This window comes from Piliocolobus tephrosceles, chromosome 4 (assembly GCF_002776525.5).
Source record: "Piliocolobus tephrosceles isolate RC106 chromosome 4, ASM277652v3, whole genome shotgun sequence".
Lineage (NCBI taxonomy): Eukaryota > Metazoa > Chordata > Mammalia > Primates > Cercopithecidae > Piliocolobus > Piliocolobus tephrosceles.
This window is the reverse complement of record NC_045437.1, coordinates 130,313,931-130,327,747: the sequence shown is the minus strand read 5'-3', so window position 1 is coordinate 130,327,747 and position 13,817 is coordinate 130,313,931. Positions and strand designations below refer to the sequence as shown.

Below are 13,817 nucleotides of genomic sequence, written 5' to 3'. Positions count from 1 at the left end.
CCAGCCTGGGTGACAGAGCGAGACTCCATCTCAAAAAAAAAAAAGTCCCTCAAAAGTTTGTTTGTTTGTTTAGAAGCAGGGTCTCACTATGTTGCCCAGGCTGGTCTCGAACTCCTGGCCTCTAGCAAACCTCCCACCTCAGCCTCTCAAGTAGCTGGAATTATGGGTGTGAGCCACCATGGCAGGCTCAAAAAATATTTTTACTAGCTACATAATATTCTATCATATAGGCAATTCACTTATTTAACCAGTCTTTCATTTTAGGTATTTTAAATATGACTAAGAGCTTATTGGCAAGTCATTTTGTTTCTGGCCTTTCTCTGTGTATTGTAAACAACACTGAGATGAAAATTCTAAAAACATCCTTTCTTTTTTTTTTTTTTTTTTTGGTGAGACGGAGTCTCGCTCTGTCGCCCAGGCTGGAGTGCAGTGGCGGGATCTCAGCTCACTGCAAGCTCCGCCTCCCGAGTTTACGCCATTCTCCTGCGTCAGCCTCCCAAGTAGCTGGGACTATAGTCGCCCGCCACCTCGCCCGGCTAGTTTTTTGCGTTTTTTTTTTTTAGTAGAGACGGGGTTTCACTGTATTAGCCAGGATGGTCTTGATCTCCTGACCTCGTGATCCACCCATCTCGGCCTCCCAAAGTGCTGGGATTACAGGCTTGAGCCACTGCGCCCGGCCTAAAAACATCCTTTCTTTAGGCTTCTCCAGTATCTGAGGATACACTCCTAGAAGTGAAATTGTTGTGACGAAGGCTGTGACAGTTAATTTTGTGCCTCCACTTGACTGGGCCAGGGGGTGCCCACATATTTAGTTAAACACTGATCTGGGTATGTGTGTGAGGATTTCTAGAGTATATTTGAATTAGTGGACTGAGGGAGGCTGACTGTCCTCCCCAGTGTGGTGGGCCTCACCCAGTCAATTGAAGACCTGAATAAAATAAAAAGGCTGAGTAAAACAGAATTTCTTTTTCTGCCTGTCTTTGAGTTGGGACATTGATTTTTCCCACCTTAGGACTCAGATTGAAACATTGGCTGTCCCTGGGTTTCAAGCTCACCAGCATTCTGACGGGAACTATCCCCAAGACTCTTCTGGTACTCAGGCCTGTGGGCTTGGGCTGGAGCTACACCGTCAGACCTCATGGGTCTCCAGCTTGCCAACTACAGATCTTGCGACTTGTCAGCCTGCATGAACATATTAATCAATTCCTTATAATCAATCAATCTATTCGTCTTCTATTGGTTCTGGTTCTCTAGAAAACCTTGACTTATACAAAGTGTATGAATAGTTTTAAGATTTCTGAAATAAATTATGAATTGACCTCCAGAAGGCTATACCAAAACACATCCCCATCAACAATGTTAAAAAGTGGACTCGCACCAAGACTAAGTCATTGTTAAATCTATCTATCTGACTCGGTGCCGTGGCTCACGCCTGTAATCCCAGCACTTTGGGAGGTCGAGGCAGGCAGATCACCTGAGGTCAGGAGTTCTAGACCAGCCTGGCCAACATGGTGAAACCCTGTCTCTATTAAAAATACAAAAATGAGCCAGGTGTGGTGGCAGGCGCCTATAATTCCTGCTACTAACGAGGCTGAAGCAGGAGAATTGCTTGAACCCAGGAGGTGAAAGTTGCAGTGAGCTGAAATTGTGCCACTGCACTCCAACCTGGGCAACGAGAGTAAAACTCGGTCTCCAGAAAACAAAAACAAGAAAACACACGCCAAAAACTGTCTATCTCTCTGTCTATCTATCTATCTATAATAAATATATAGTTAGAATCAGTGTTTCCTCAAATTGATTATGAAATTGAATATATCATTGTGGTTCACATTTCTTTGCTCTCCAGCAAGACTGGTGTTTTCTGAACGTGAATATCTGTCATATGTATTTCTTCTTCTACAAACTGTCCTTTACCAATCTTTCTGTTGGTGTTTTAGAGTTTTGCTAAAGGAAGAATTAGTTATGCATTAAAACTAACGATCCTTGGTCTGTTGAATTTGTTACACACGTTTTTGCTGCTGTCTTTACATTTTGTGTTGGGCTTTTATGACCTACACTATAGAATACATGCAGCCAGACCTTTTCTCCCTTTGCAAGAGTATATGCTTCCAAGGCACTTGGTGTGTATGCTCATGGTAACCGGGTTCCAGGCCTGCCTCTGCCCTAGCATGCTTTGTGGCCGTGGGCAAGTGACATCTCCCAGGTCACAGCCTCCCCATCTGTCAATGAGGGCAGAGGTGGTCAGACCTCTGAGCTTCCTGCTAGCTCTGGCATCCTATGATTTTCGTTTTTGAGCTAGTGGGCATGTTGGCTCTGAGTTAAGAGCTCATTTCATGAAATAGTTACTGCCTAGTACAACAGTCTGTTAACTAGTCTCCCCATTTTTGATTGCTCTATGCCCAGTTGTTAATGGGCATTGCTAACGCCAGCTTCCCTACAGTGCAGTTTTGAGCAGTCCATAAACCAGACTCCAGCCCCCTCAGCAGTCATTGGTCTCCCTTCCTGCTTGCCCAGTCTTACTGCCTGCTGCTCCCTGTCAAAATGAGTATTTGTGGTTCCTCAGATATTTTTGCTCATACTATTGCTTTTGCTGGGAATGTTACCACATCATAAATTTTGTATGGAAAAACTTTACCTAACTTTTAAATCCCAGCTAAGCACCATCTCCTCCATTAAGCCATTAGTGATTACTGCCCGTTCCAGGGGAATTTGTCACTCTTTTGAACTACAGTATTTTCCACATGCCATGGGTATTATGGTTGTTGCCATTTATGTCCTATTTACTGAACAAAAGCATACACATATTTCAGGCAATATAAGCAAACAAACTGGCAGCCATACTGTATTTTCAGAATTGGGAAATTTTTTTTACATAAAAATCCCGATTTTCATCTTCTCTTGAAAGGTCAGAAGATCTAGCTTACATCCTCAAAGACAGGTCAGCAAGCCACAGCCTGTGGGCCAAATCTGACCTGGCCTCTGTTTTTAGAAATAAAGTTGATTGGAACACAGCCCCACCCATTTATTTATTTAGTCACAGTGGATGCTTTCCTTTTACTGTGGCAGGGGTGAGTAGTTGAGACAGAGACTCTATGGCCTAGAAAGCCTATTTACTATCCAGCCCTTTACAAAAAAGTTTGCCAACTCCTGCTACAAGGCACCAACTGCGGAGCATGCACGTGCCCCAGGACCTCTTCCTACTCTCTATCAGACCTGGCCAGTTGCAAGTATTTATCCTGTCTTCTAAGGCCTTTGAAACATTAGTTTTTCATTGTTCTTAATCCTCTTGATCATATCCTAACACAATATGAAAGCCATTATGCTGGGTGTGGTGTGGGGACTCATGCCTGCAATCCAAACACTTTAGGAGGCTGAGGCAGGTGGATCATCTGAGGTCAGGAGTTTGAGATTAGCCTGGCCAACATGGTGAAACTCTGTCTCTACTAAAAATACAAAAATTAGCCAGGCATGGTGGCGCACATCTGTAACTCTAGCTACTTGGGTGGCTGAGGCAGAAGAATCACTTGAATCCAGGAGGTGAAGGTTTCAGTGAGCCGAGATTGCACCACTGCATTCTAGCCTGGGCGACAGAGCTAGACTCTGTCACCAAAAAGAAAAAAAAAAAATTAAAAAAAGCCATTATGTCATCTAGGCAAGGCAATCTCTAAAATAAATATTCAAAACCATTACATTGCCAATATAAATTAAATGATCAACTCTAATAACAGTCCTCAGTAACTATAGCTACTGATAAAGTAGGTTCTTAGAGTGAAAAGCTTGAAATCAGTGTGTAGGTGTGCTCTTTGTGGAATTCCACCATGGCATACCGCGGCCAGGGCCAGAAAGTACAGAAGGCTATGGTGTAGCCGTCAATCTCATCTTCAGATACTTACAAAACAGATCGCGGATTCAGGTGTGGCTCTATGAGCAAGTGAATACGCGGATAGAAGGCTGTATCATTAGTTTTGATGAGTATATGAAACTTGTATTAGATGATGCAGAAGAGATCTATTCTAAAACAAAGTCAAGAATACAACTGGGTCGGATCATGCTAAAAGGACATAATATTACTCTGCTACAAAGTTTCTCCAACTAGAAATGATCAATGAAGTGAGAAATTGTTGAAATGGATACAGTTTGCTTTTAGATGTCCTTTGTCCAATATGAACATTTATTCGTATTGTTTTGATTACTCTTATGTTATTACAAGATGGCAATACATGCTATGGGATTGTTTGTATTTTAACAAACAAACAAACAAAAGCTCGAAGTCTAAAGTCAGATTGCCTGGACTCATATTCCAGCTGTGCCAAAGACCGGGTGAGTCTTTGTTTCCTCATCTGAAAATGAGGATAACAGCAGTGCTTACCCTTGGATTGATGAAAGGAGTCCATTCAACTAATATTTAGTGATAGCTACTATGTGTCAGGCACTATGCTAGGCTCTTGGGATACAACAGTGAGCAGAAACGGCCACATTTCCACTTAGGAAGAGCTTAACTTAGGAAGAGGTTGGGGGAAGTGGAGCAGGCAGCAGACACCACTGGTGCCTGTTGTTCAGCCACTGGGGCCACCACTGAGTTCAGCCACAGCAGGGGGTGAAAGTTCCGACTCTTCTCTGGCTGCCAAAGCCTTCTCCAGTGCAGCAACGTAGCTGGAACCAGTTTGGCTGTCAGGCAAGCACAACCTAGAAGGGAGGAATTAACGCCCAGAGGCAACCCCCAACAAGGTGGGCCGGGAGTCAGCAATAGAGGATATGGCCCCTGTTCTTCAGAAGAACAACTCTGGGAGGCATTCTGTATGACCCTCGTCAGAGGTCCTGGCAGGATAAAGCTCCAGAGTAAGGAGAGAGGCTAGTAACACCCTCACATTGACTTTGCACTTTTCCTATCTCACCTTCCCTGTTTCTGGCAACATTATCCAAATAAACTATCTGCATCCAAACCTTTGTTTCAGTCTCTGCTTCCGAGGAAATCCAAAGTAGAACAAATCGTAAACAAACAAAACCATGAAAATACAAAAGAGTAGTAAGTGCCATGCAGAGAATGAAAACAGGTGCGAATAAAGTGAGTGATCAGAGACCCCTGACACTGGGGCCATGGAAGGCCTCCATTGAGAGCTGAGCGACAGGAGAAATCCAGCCATGCTCGGGTGGAGGATGAATACTCTGCAGAGGGAACAGCTGGTGCAGAGGCTCACAGCAGGAGTGTGCGTGGCATGTTAAATGAGAGAAAGGGCAGCCAACCTGGAATTTAGTGGCTGAGGAAATGAGGTGAAGAGGAAGGCCAGATTGTGAGGGACTTTGCTGTAACCCAGGTATATTGATTTGGGTCTTTATTCTAAATGCCATGGATGAGACGTCATGGGAAGATTTTAAACACAGGAGGAACAGAGATTAATCTTCAGTTTCAAAATAGCACCCTGGCTGCAGCGTGAGAGTGAGTTAGAGTAGACATGGAGTAGAAACAGGACACCTGTTCAGGAAGCTACTGCATGACTCCAGGCAAGTGATGCCGGTGGCTTGGACTGGTGTTGGAATAATGTGGATGAAGAGAAATAGACGATTTGGGATGTGTTTTGTAAATAATAATGGTGGGCTGGGCATGGTGGCTCAAGCCTGTAATCCCAGCACTTTGGGAGGTCAAGGCAGTAAGATCATTTGAGCTCAGGAGTTCAAGACCAGCCTGGCCAATATGGTGAAACCCTGTCTCTACTAAAAATACAAAAAAAAAAAAAAAAAAAAGGCCAGGCGTGGTGGTGTGTGCCTGTAGTCCCAACTATTCGGGAGGCTGAGGGAGAAGAATTGCTTGAATCCAGGAGGCAGAGGTTGCAGTGAGCTGAGAGCATGCCACTGCACTCCAGCCTGGGTGACAGAGCAAGACCGTCTCAAAAAAAAAAAGAAAAGAAAAGAAAAGAAAAAATGAATAATGGCAACACACTAGGCCCTACTATATGCACAGAAATATTGAGTAACTTATCCAAGGTTGCCCGGGGCAGAGATTTGAACCAAGATCATCTGATTCCACAGTCTGTACTCTTACCACTAGGTTCCCCTGCCTCACTAGAATCCACCCCCTGGCTGAGGAATCCGACAACATGGAGGCAAAGAGAGGAGGAAGTTAGGAATCAAACCACAGCCCCAGAAGTCCAGGTGTTAAAAACAATTTATGAGACAAAAAAACATTGTTTTGGACTGAGCCCCTATACTAGTCCAGATCAAACCAAATGGATTCCCTCATGCTAGGTGCCATGTAGTCAAACTAAACTTAGAAACAGGAGAGTTTCTTGAAAAACAAGAGATTCACAGCAACCAACCCAGAGGGGCTCATCAACCTGAGCCAGTATGATAAGGAGGTCTTCTCCGCTTTAACCCTCTAAGGAAAGTAACATGGAAATGACCCATCTGCTTTTCGATCCTTGTTTCTGCTTTCTTCAGCGTTTTTCTGCCTATAAAGCCCACCACCTCTGCTCAGCTCATTGGAACACCTTTCTATTTTGCAGATAGGATCTGCCCAATTCATAAATTGCTAATAAAAGCCAATTAAATCTTTGAAACTCAATTTGTTGACATTTCGTTCTTTGAGACAGGTATTGTTGTTAGGACACCCCTCCGCTGCCCTCCACAACACCACTGTGGTTATGGAGAGAGACCACCACCCTCTCTGTGCTCCTGCCGAGACCCCCACCCCTGCCTCCTTCCAACACAGCCTCATCACTATGATCTGCCTGGAGACCACAGTGAGGCACCTGAGCCTTCTTCACACCCCGTTACCAAAGAAGCTCAGGTCTCCCCTTGCTCCTCCAGACTTGAACCCTCATGCCCCGCCTGGCCATTGTCCCCAGTTCTGACCCTGTCTCCTGAAACCTGCCACTCTGTTCTGGACCCTGGTCCAGATCTCACAGGGTCCTTTTGATCTTCTGACTCTCATTCCCGGGCTGCATATTCATATCACCTCAAGGACTTAAAAACATCCTGAAGCCCACGCTCCTCACCAGACCAATTAAATAAAATTTCAGATTGTGGCATCCAGGTATTGGCATGTTCTCAAAATTTCCTGGGTGTTTCTAATTTGTGGCTGGGTCAAGAACCACAGATGGAACAGACCCTGGCTCTTCTTGAGAGCTCAGCTGCCTCAAGTGGTGGCTGTGTTCACTTCCTGTTGCCTCCGAACCATGGGCCTGAAGGTGCCGTGGGCTCCTCTCTCCTCTCTGCTCCCCCTTGTCACTGCCACTCTCTTCTCCATCATTGTTTCTGTAAAACCTTCAGGCTTTGAACCTCATGTCTTCAAAGTGCACCTCCTGGCCACCAGGTCACCCCTCATTGCTTGAGGATTTTAGCTCCTGGCTCAGTCACTCTCTAACACTGCTCCTGTTTTTTTTTTTTTTTTTTTTTTTTTTTTTTAATAGACAGAGTCTCCCTCTGTCACCCACGCTGGAGTACAGTGGTACGGTCTCAGCTCACTGCAACCTCCACCTCCTGGGTTCAAGCAGTTCTCCCGCCTCAGCCTCCCAAGTAGCTGAGATTACAGGCATGTGCTACCATGCCTGGCTAATTTTTGGATTTTTAGTAGAGGTGCTGTTTCACCATGTTGGCCAGGCTAGTCTTGAACTCCTGACCTCAAGTAATCTGCCTGCCTTAGCCTCCCAAAGTGCTGTGATTACAGGTGTGAGCCACTGCGCCCGGCCCACTGCTCCTGTCTTAATTCTCAGTGTTTCCAATATCCATACAGATAGATGGACCTTCTGAGACTCTGGTCTGTCCTCTAATCCCTGTCTTTCACCTCACCTCAGCCGTTCCTTGTGATGGTCTCACACCATCCATGGTCTCAGTCTCCAATAACTCCTTGACCACTCACCACTTACCACTTGCCATCTTTCCAGCTCACCTTCACTAGGACCCAGACCCCAGTTATCCTTGAAGCCCTGAATCTTATCTCCTCTCTGTTATGTCACCTCCTCTCAACTCCTCCCTTCTCGCCTTGTCTAGATTCCATTCCAAAGTCAATCAGTGGAATCAATCCTTTGCATCTATCCTTAACCCTCTTGACTTTCTCATAACTTGCAGCATCCACTTGGCCAACCTTCAACCCAGGTTCAATCCAGCTGCCTGTTCTGCACCAGATCCTGTGCACTGACCGTGATGGGACAGAAACACAGCCACGCTGATGGCCTTCCAATGAATTCACCATCATTAAGCACAAATGGGTTTTCTATTTGTCCGAGCAAGCCTTCTGTATTTCTCTTGTCTTGTGGGTCTCGAGGATGGTCCCTGAACCAGCAGCATCAGCATCATCTGGCAACTTGTTAGAAATGCAAATTCTCAGACCCCATGTCAGACCTACTCAATCAAATACTCTGGTGGCGGGCCCAGCACTCTACTTTAACCAAGCCTCTAGGTGAGTCTGATGCATGGACCCCAGTATACACCATTGCTAGAGTCTGTTTCCCCTCCCTCTCTCCAAGATGAATATTTCATGCCATCTCTTCTCCCTGCTCACATCTAATACTTCCTCACCCCTCCTCACATATTTCCCAATATTTCCTAAATAAATAGGAAAAATCAGAGGAACTTCCACAAGTTCCCACACCACATCTCTGCCTCCTCTTACTGCACCTATGCCCATACATGCTGCCTGCTGTCTTTTATTGAGGACACGCTGGCCATCCGGTCTTAAAACCAGGCCCCATGACTTCCCTGGTCCAATCTGCCACCAACTTTCCACTGGATAATGGCAAAAGCTCCCTAACCAGTCTCCTTACATCTGCCTTTGCCCCCCACTTTGCCCAACCAGAATGACTCCATCAAAATGCAATTCACATCCTTCCTTTGCCCAAAACCCCTCAATGATTCTTCATCTCACTCAGAATAAAGGCCTATACCTACAGGGCCCTATGTGATCTGCCTACATCTTTGTTCCCCTGTCTGACCTCATCTTCTCCCACACTCCCCGCCCTGTCCACCTACTCCCACCACACTGGCCTCTTGCTTGTCCTCAGACATTCTGGGCACGCTCCCACCTCAGGGTTTCCACACTTGCCGTTCCTCCCAGCCCCACATATCTGTACAGCCAGCCCTCCAATATCCTTCAAGTTTTTACTCCATGTCATCTTATTGGGGGGCTTTTCCCAGCCACCTACTATAGTTTCAGCTACTGATCCTTCCATCTGCCTTCTCTACTTTCTTTTTTTCTCCTAGTCCTTAACACTATCTAATAGACTACATATTTGGCTTTTAAAATATTGTTTACTCTCTGTCTCCTGCGTGGAGCATTAAGTCCATGATGGAAGAAATATCTTACTTTTTTCTTCTCCATTGCAGTGCCCAGCTGAGTGCCAGGCATAGAAGTGGATCAGTGAATTAATACCATCAACCTCATCAATGATTCTCTTCCTCCGCTGGGCATGGTGGCTCACACCTGTAATCCCAGCACTTTGGAAGGCTAAAGCAGCAGGATTGCTTGAGCTCAGGAGTTTGAGATTGGCTGGGCCAACATATGACTACCCAGTCTCTACAACATTTTTTATTTTTATTTTATTTTATTTTTAGACAGAGTTTCGCTCTATCGCCCAGGCTGGAGTGCAGTGCCACGATCTCAGCTCACTGCAAGCTCTGCCTCCCAGGTTCATGCCATTCTCCTGCCTCAGCCTCCCAAGTAGCTGGGACTACAGGTGCCCGCCACCACGCCCGGCTAATTTTTTAAATATTTTTTAGTAGAGACGAGGTTTCACTGGGATAGCCAGGATGGTTTTGATCTCCTGACCTTGTGATCTGCCCACCTTGGCCTCCCAAAGTGCTGGGATTATAGGCGTGAGCCACTGCGCCCGGCCCCATATTTTTTTTAAAAAAGTAGCCAAGCATGGCAGTGTGCTCCTGTAGTCCAAGCTACTCAGAAGGCTGAGGTAGGAGGATGGTTTGAGCCAAGGAGGTCAAGGCTGCAGTCACCCATGATCATGCCACTGCACTCCAGCCTGGGTAACAGAGTGAGACCCTGTCCAAAAAAAAAAAATCCCTTTCTATTTTCCCTCTAGCTAAAACTTGGCTCTCTTCTGAGAACAAGCTTCCACTGTAACTCCCTTAGGTGGAGCTGTTTTCTGTCCCTCTCCCCTTGTATCAAGCGGCCTGAGCGGAAGATGGTGACCCCTGCTCCCCATCACCACACCCAAGCCACTCTCCTTCCCTTCTCTTAGAAATTCATATCATCAGCTTAGAAATTTGTATCATCAGACCAGTCCATCTTGCCCCTGTCTCCTGTGGACCCCCCGGGTTTTCCCCTCACTGCTGGAAGAGCTGAGTTGGTGCCTTGCTGTTGCAATTCCAACACTGCCTCATGAGAATTCTTGGTGATTTTGCTATCTTGGTAGATGATTCATCCAAGACCCAGGTTTTTCAGTTCCTTGAAGTCCTCTCCAACAATCTTACTCTCCACCCTGACTCAGCCACTTGCTCTGTGGCCAAAACCCAGACTCTGTTGTTACTAATAATTGCAAACCGTCCATTTCAGGAATCGCATGCTGTGACCAACAAACCTGTCTTGCCAGCTCACCCCTCAGGCACTCCAACTTCAGCAACCACTCTACTCCATTGAGTCCTCCAGCCATTGATCCTTCCACCTTTTCTCTGCCTCGCCCACCGCTGTCATGCCTATGCTATACACAGTGCAGATTCCATGGCTCACCATTAAATCCGTTGGTTGTACACATGCTCCACTAGGCTGCCTACTCTTGATTCATAATTTTTACCCTGCAAAAACCCAGCCCTTATCAAAGGCAACATTCCACCTACTCAGCACCTGCACAACCAGAGGGCACAATGAAATGATCAAATCCATGCTTATGGCCTCACTTTAAATCAATCCCAAAAGCTATTCTCATAGTGCTTTCCATGGGCAAGGTACCATTATAGGTGCTTGACATGTAGTAAGTCACTTAATCCTCACAACAACCTTATGAGATACTACTATTATCATCCTCATTTCAAGATGAGAAAACTGAAGCACAGAAAGGTTAAGAGACTTGCTCAAGATCACATAGCTGGGTGGAGGAATTAGAACCGGCAATTCAGCCCCAGAATTGATACTCAGGACCACTACACTGGCCTCCCGGGATCCATGAACTTCACACACTGCTGTTGTCGAGCATTTCTCCCACAATTCCTTTGGCCAGCCTTCTTACATGAGACCCAGCATCAGAACCACCTGGAGGGTTTGTTAAGAACAGGTGGCTGGACCTCATTCCCTGGGCTTCCGAATCCATGACAAGAACGTGTGGGCTAATGATCAGCCTTTCCAACCACTGCCCAGGCGATGCTGCTGTACAGTTCAGTGACATTAATTACATTCACACTGTTGTGCAACCATCACCACTGCGTCCTGATATTTTATATCTAGAATATATATTTTAGCCGGGCACAGTGGCTCACGCCTCTAATCTCAGCACTTTGGGAGGCTGAGGTGGGTGGATCACTTGAGGTCAGAAGTTCGAGACCAGCCTGGCCAACATGATGAAACCCCGTTTCTACTAAAAATACGACAATTAGTCAGGTGTGGTGGCATGCGCCTATAATCTCAGCTACTGGGGAGGCTGAGGCAGGAGAATCACTTGAACCTGGCAGGCAGAGGTTGTAGTGAGCTGAGATCATGCCACTGTACTCCAGCCTGGGCAACAGAGCGAGACTCCATCTAATAGAAAAATTACATTTTAATATATCTGTTTATGTATAATATAGACAATATAGTTTTTCTATCTATCTATCTATCTATCTATCTATCTATCTATCTATCTATCTATTTTTTTGAGACGGAGTCTCGCTCTGTTACCCAGGCTAGAGTGCAGTGGCCGGATCTCAGCTCACTGCAAGCTCCACCTCCCGGGTTTACGCCATTTTCCTGCCTCAGCCTCCCGAGTAGCTGGGACTACAGGTGCCCGCCACCTCTCCTGGCTAGTTGTTTGTATTTTTTAGTAGAGACAGGGTTTCACTGTGTTAGCCAGGATGGTCTCGATCTCCTGACCTCATGATCCGCCCGTCTCGGCCTCCCAAAGTGCTAGGATTACAGGCTTGAGGCACCGCGCCTGGCCTATAAATCTATATTTTTATATACCTAGATATATAGAACTTATATATTTTTATATACAGAAAATCCCAAAGAATCCATAAGAAAGTTGCTAGAGTACAGCCTCATATTGTCTCTTGACCCTTCTCTGGGCATGTTTTACCTCCATTCCTCCACCCAAAATGCTCTTTCAAAGTCTCCTCTGATCTCTATCTTGCTAAAGTCAATGGCCAACACTTAGTCTGCATCATCTGATATGGTTGATCATTACTTCCTCTTTCTTTCTTTCTCATTTTTTTTTTGAGATGGGGTCTCTGTTGCCCAAGCTGGAGTGCAGTGGCATGATCATAGCTCACTGCAGCCTTTGAACCCCTGGGCTCAAGGGATCCTCCTGCCTCAGCCTCTCAGATAGCTTGGACTATAGGCAAATACCATCATGTCTAATTATGTTTTTGATTTTTTTTTTTTTTTTTAGAAACGAGATTTTGCTTTGTTGTCCAAGCCAGTTTCAAATTCCAGGCTTCAAGTGATCCTCCCACTTCAGCTCCCCAAAGTGCTAGAATTACAGGCATGAGCCACTACACCCAGCCCCTTGCTCTTTTTAATAGTATCTTTGGTTTCCAGCATCACAGTCTCTTGATTCTCTTCTAGCTCTGTAGCAACCGCTTATTTTTCAGTCTCCCTTGCTGGATCCTCCTCATCGTCCACACTCCAAATACCAGAGTGTCCCAGGGCTCAGTCTTCAGAATCTCCCCTTCTTTATCTGCATTCTTTCCCCTTGTGGTCTCTCTAGAACCATGGCTTAAAAGCCATCTATAACTGAGGACTTCTAAATTTATATTGTCAGTCCAGACCTCTTCTCTGAACTCCAGACTCACACATTCAACTACCCATTTGCCATCTCAACTTAGATGTTGATGACGGTCCTCAAAAGAATATGTCCACATCAAATATCTGGAACCTGTGAATGTGGCCTTATTTGGAAAAAGGGTCTTTGCAGATGTAATTAGGGATCTTGAGATGAGAAGATCTCTAAGGGGGGGCCCTAAATCAAATAGAAGTGTTCTTATAAGACACACAGGGAGGAGAACCACTCAGAAGAGAAGGCTGTGTGACCAAGGAGGCAGAGATTGCAGCAATGCAGCCACAAGTCAAGGAACCCTGATGGCCACCAAAAGCTGGAAGAGGCAAGGAACAGAGTCCATCCAAGAACCTTGAGAGTAAGCACGGCCCTGCTGCTGACATGTAGATATCAGACTCTGGTTTCCAGAACTGTGCAAGAATCCATTTCTGTTGTTTTAAGCCACAGTTTGTGGTAATCTGTTCTGGCAGCTCTAGGAAACTTACACAGACGTTTTATAGACATCCCTGACACAACATTTCTCAAAACAAACTCTGTTTACTCACCTCCTGCTCCCATCCACAGAGCCTGCTCCTCCCACTCCTCCTAGGAGCAGTGTTTCCCATCCCGGCGAAGGCAATTCCAGCCTGAAAGTTGCTCAGGCCAAAACCTTTATGTCAGAGTTGACCCTTCACTTTCCATCACAGCCCACATCCAAATCCTCAGTGAAATCTGGAGGCTCTATCTCCAAAGATGACCAAAATTATATCATTTCTTACCTCTTTCCTGCAACCACTTGGGGCCAAGCTCCCATCATCCCTTGCTGGGATCCGTCCTTCCTTCCTTCCTTCCTTCCTTCCTTCCTTCCTTCCTTCCTTCCTTCCTTCCTTCCTTCCTTCCTTCCTTCCTTTCTCTCTCTCTCTCTCT

At 45.8% G+C, this 13,817-nt stretch overlaps 1 pseudogene; it reads left to right on the top strand.

Moving 5' to 3' along the window:
- The first annotated feature begins 3,818 nt into the window (after positions 1-3,818).
- LOC111547184 lies at positions 3,819-4,096 on the top strand (annotated as a pseudogene).
- Positions 4,097-13,817: the final 9,721 nt, after the last annotated feature.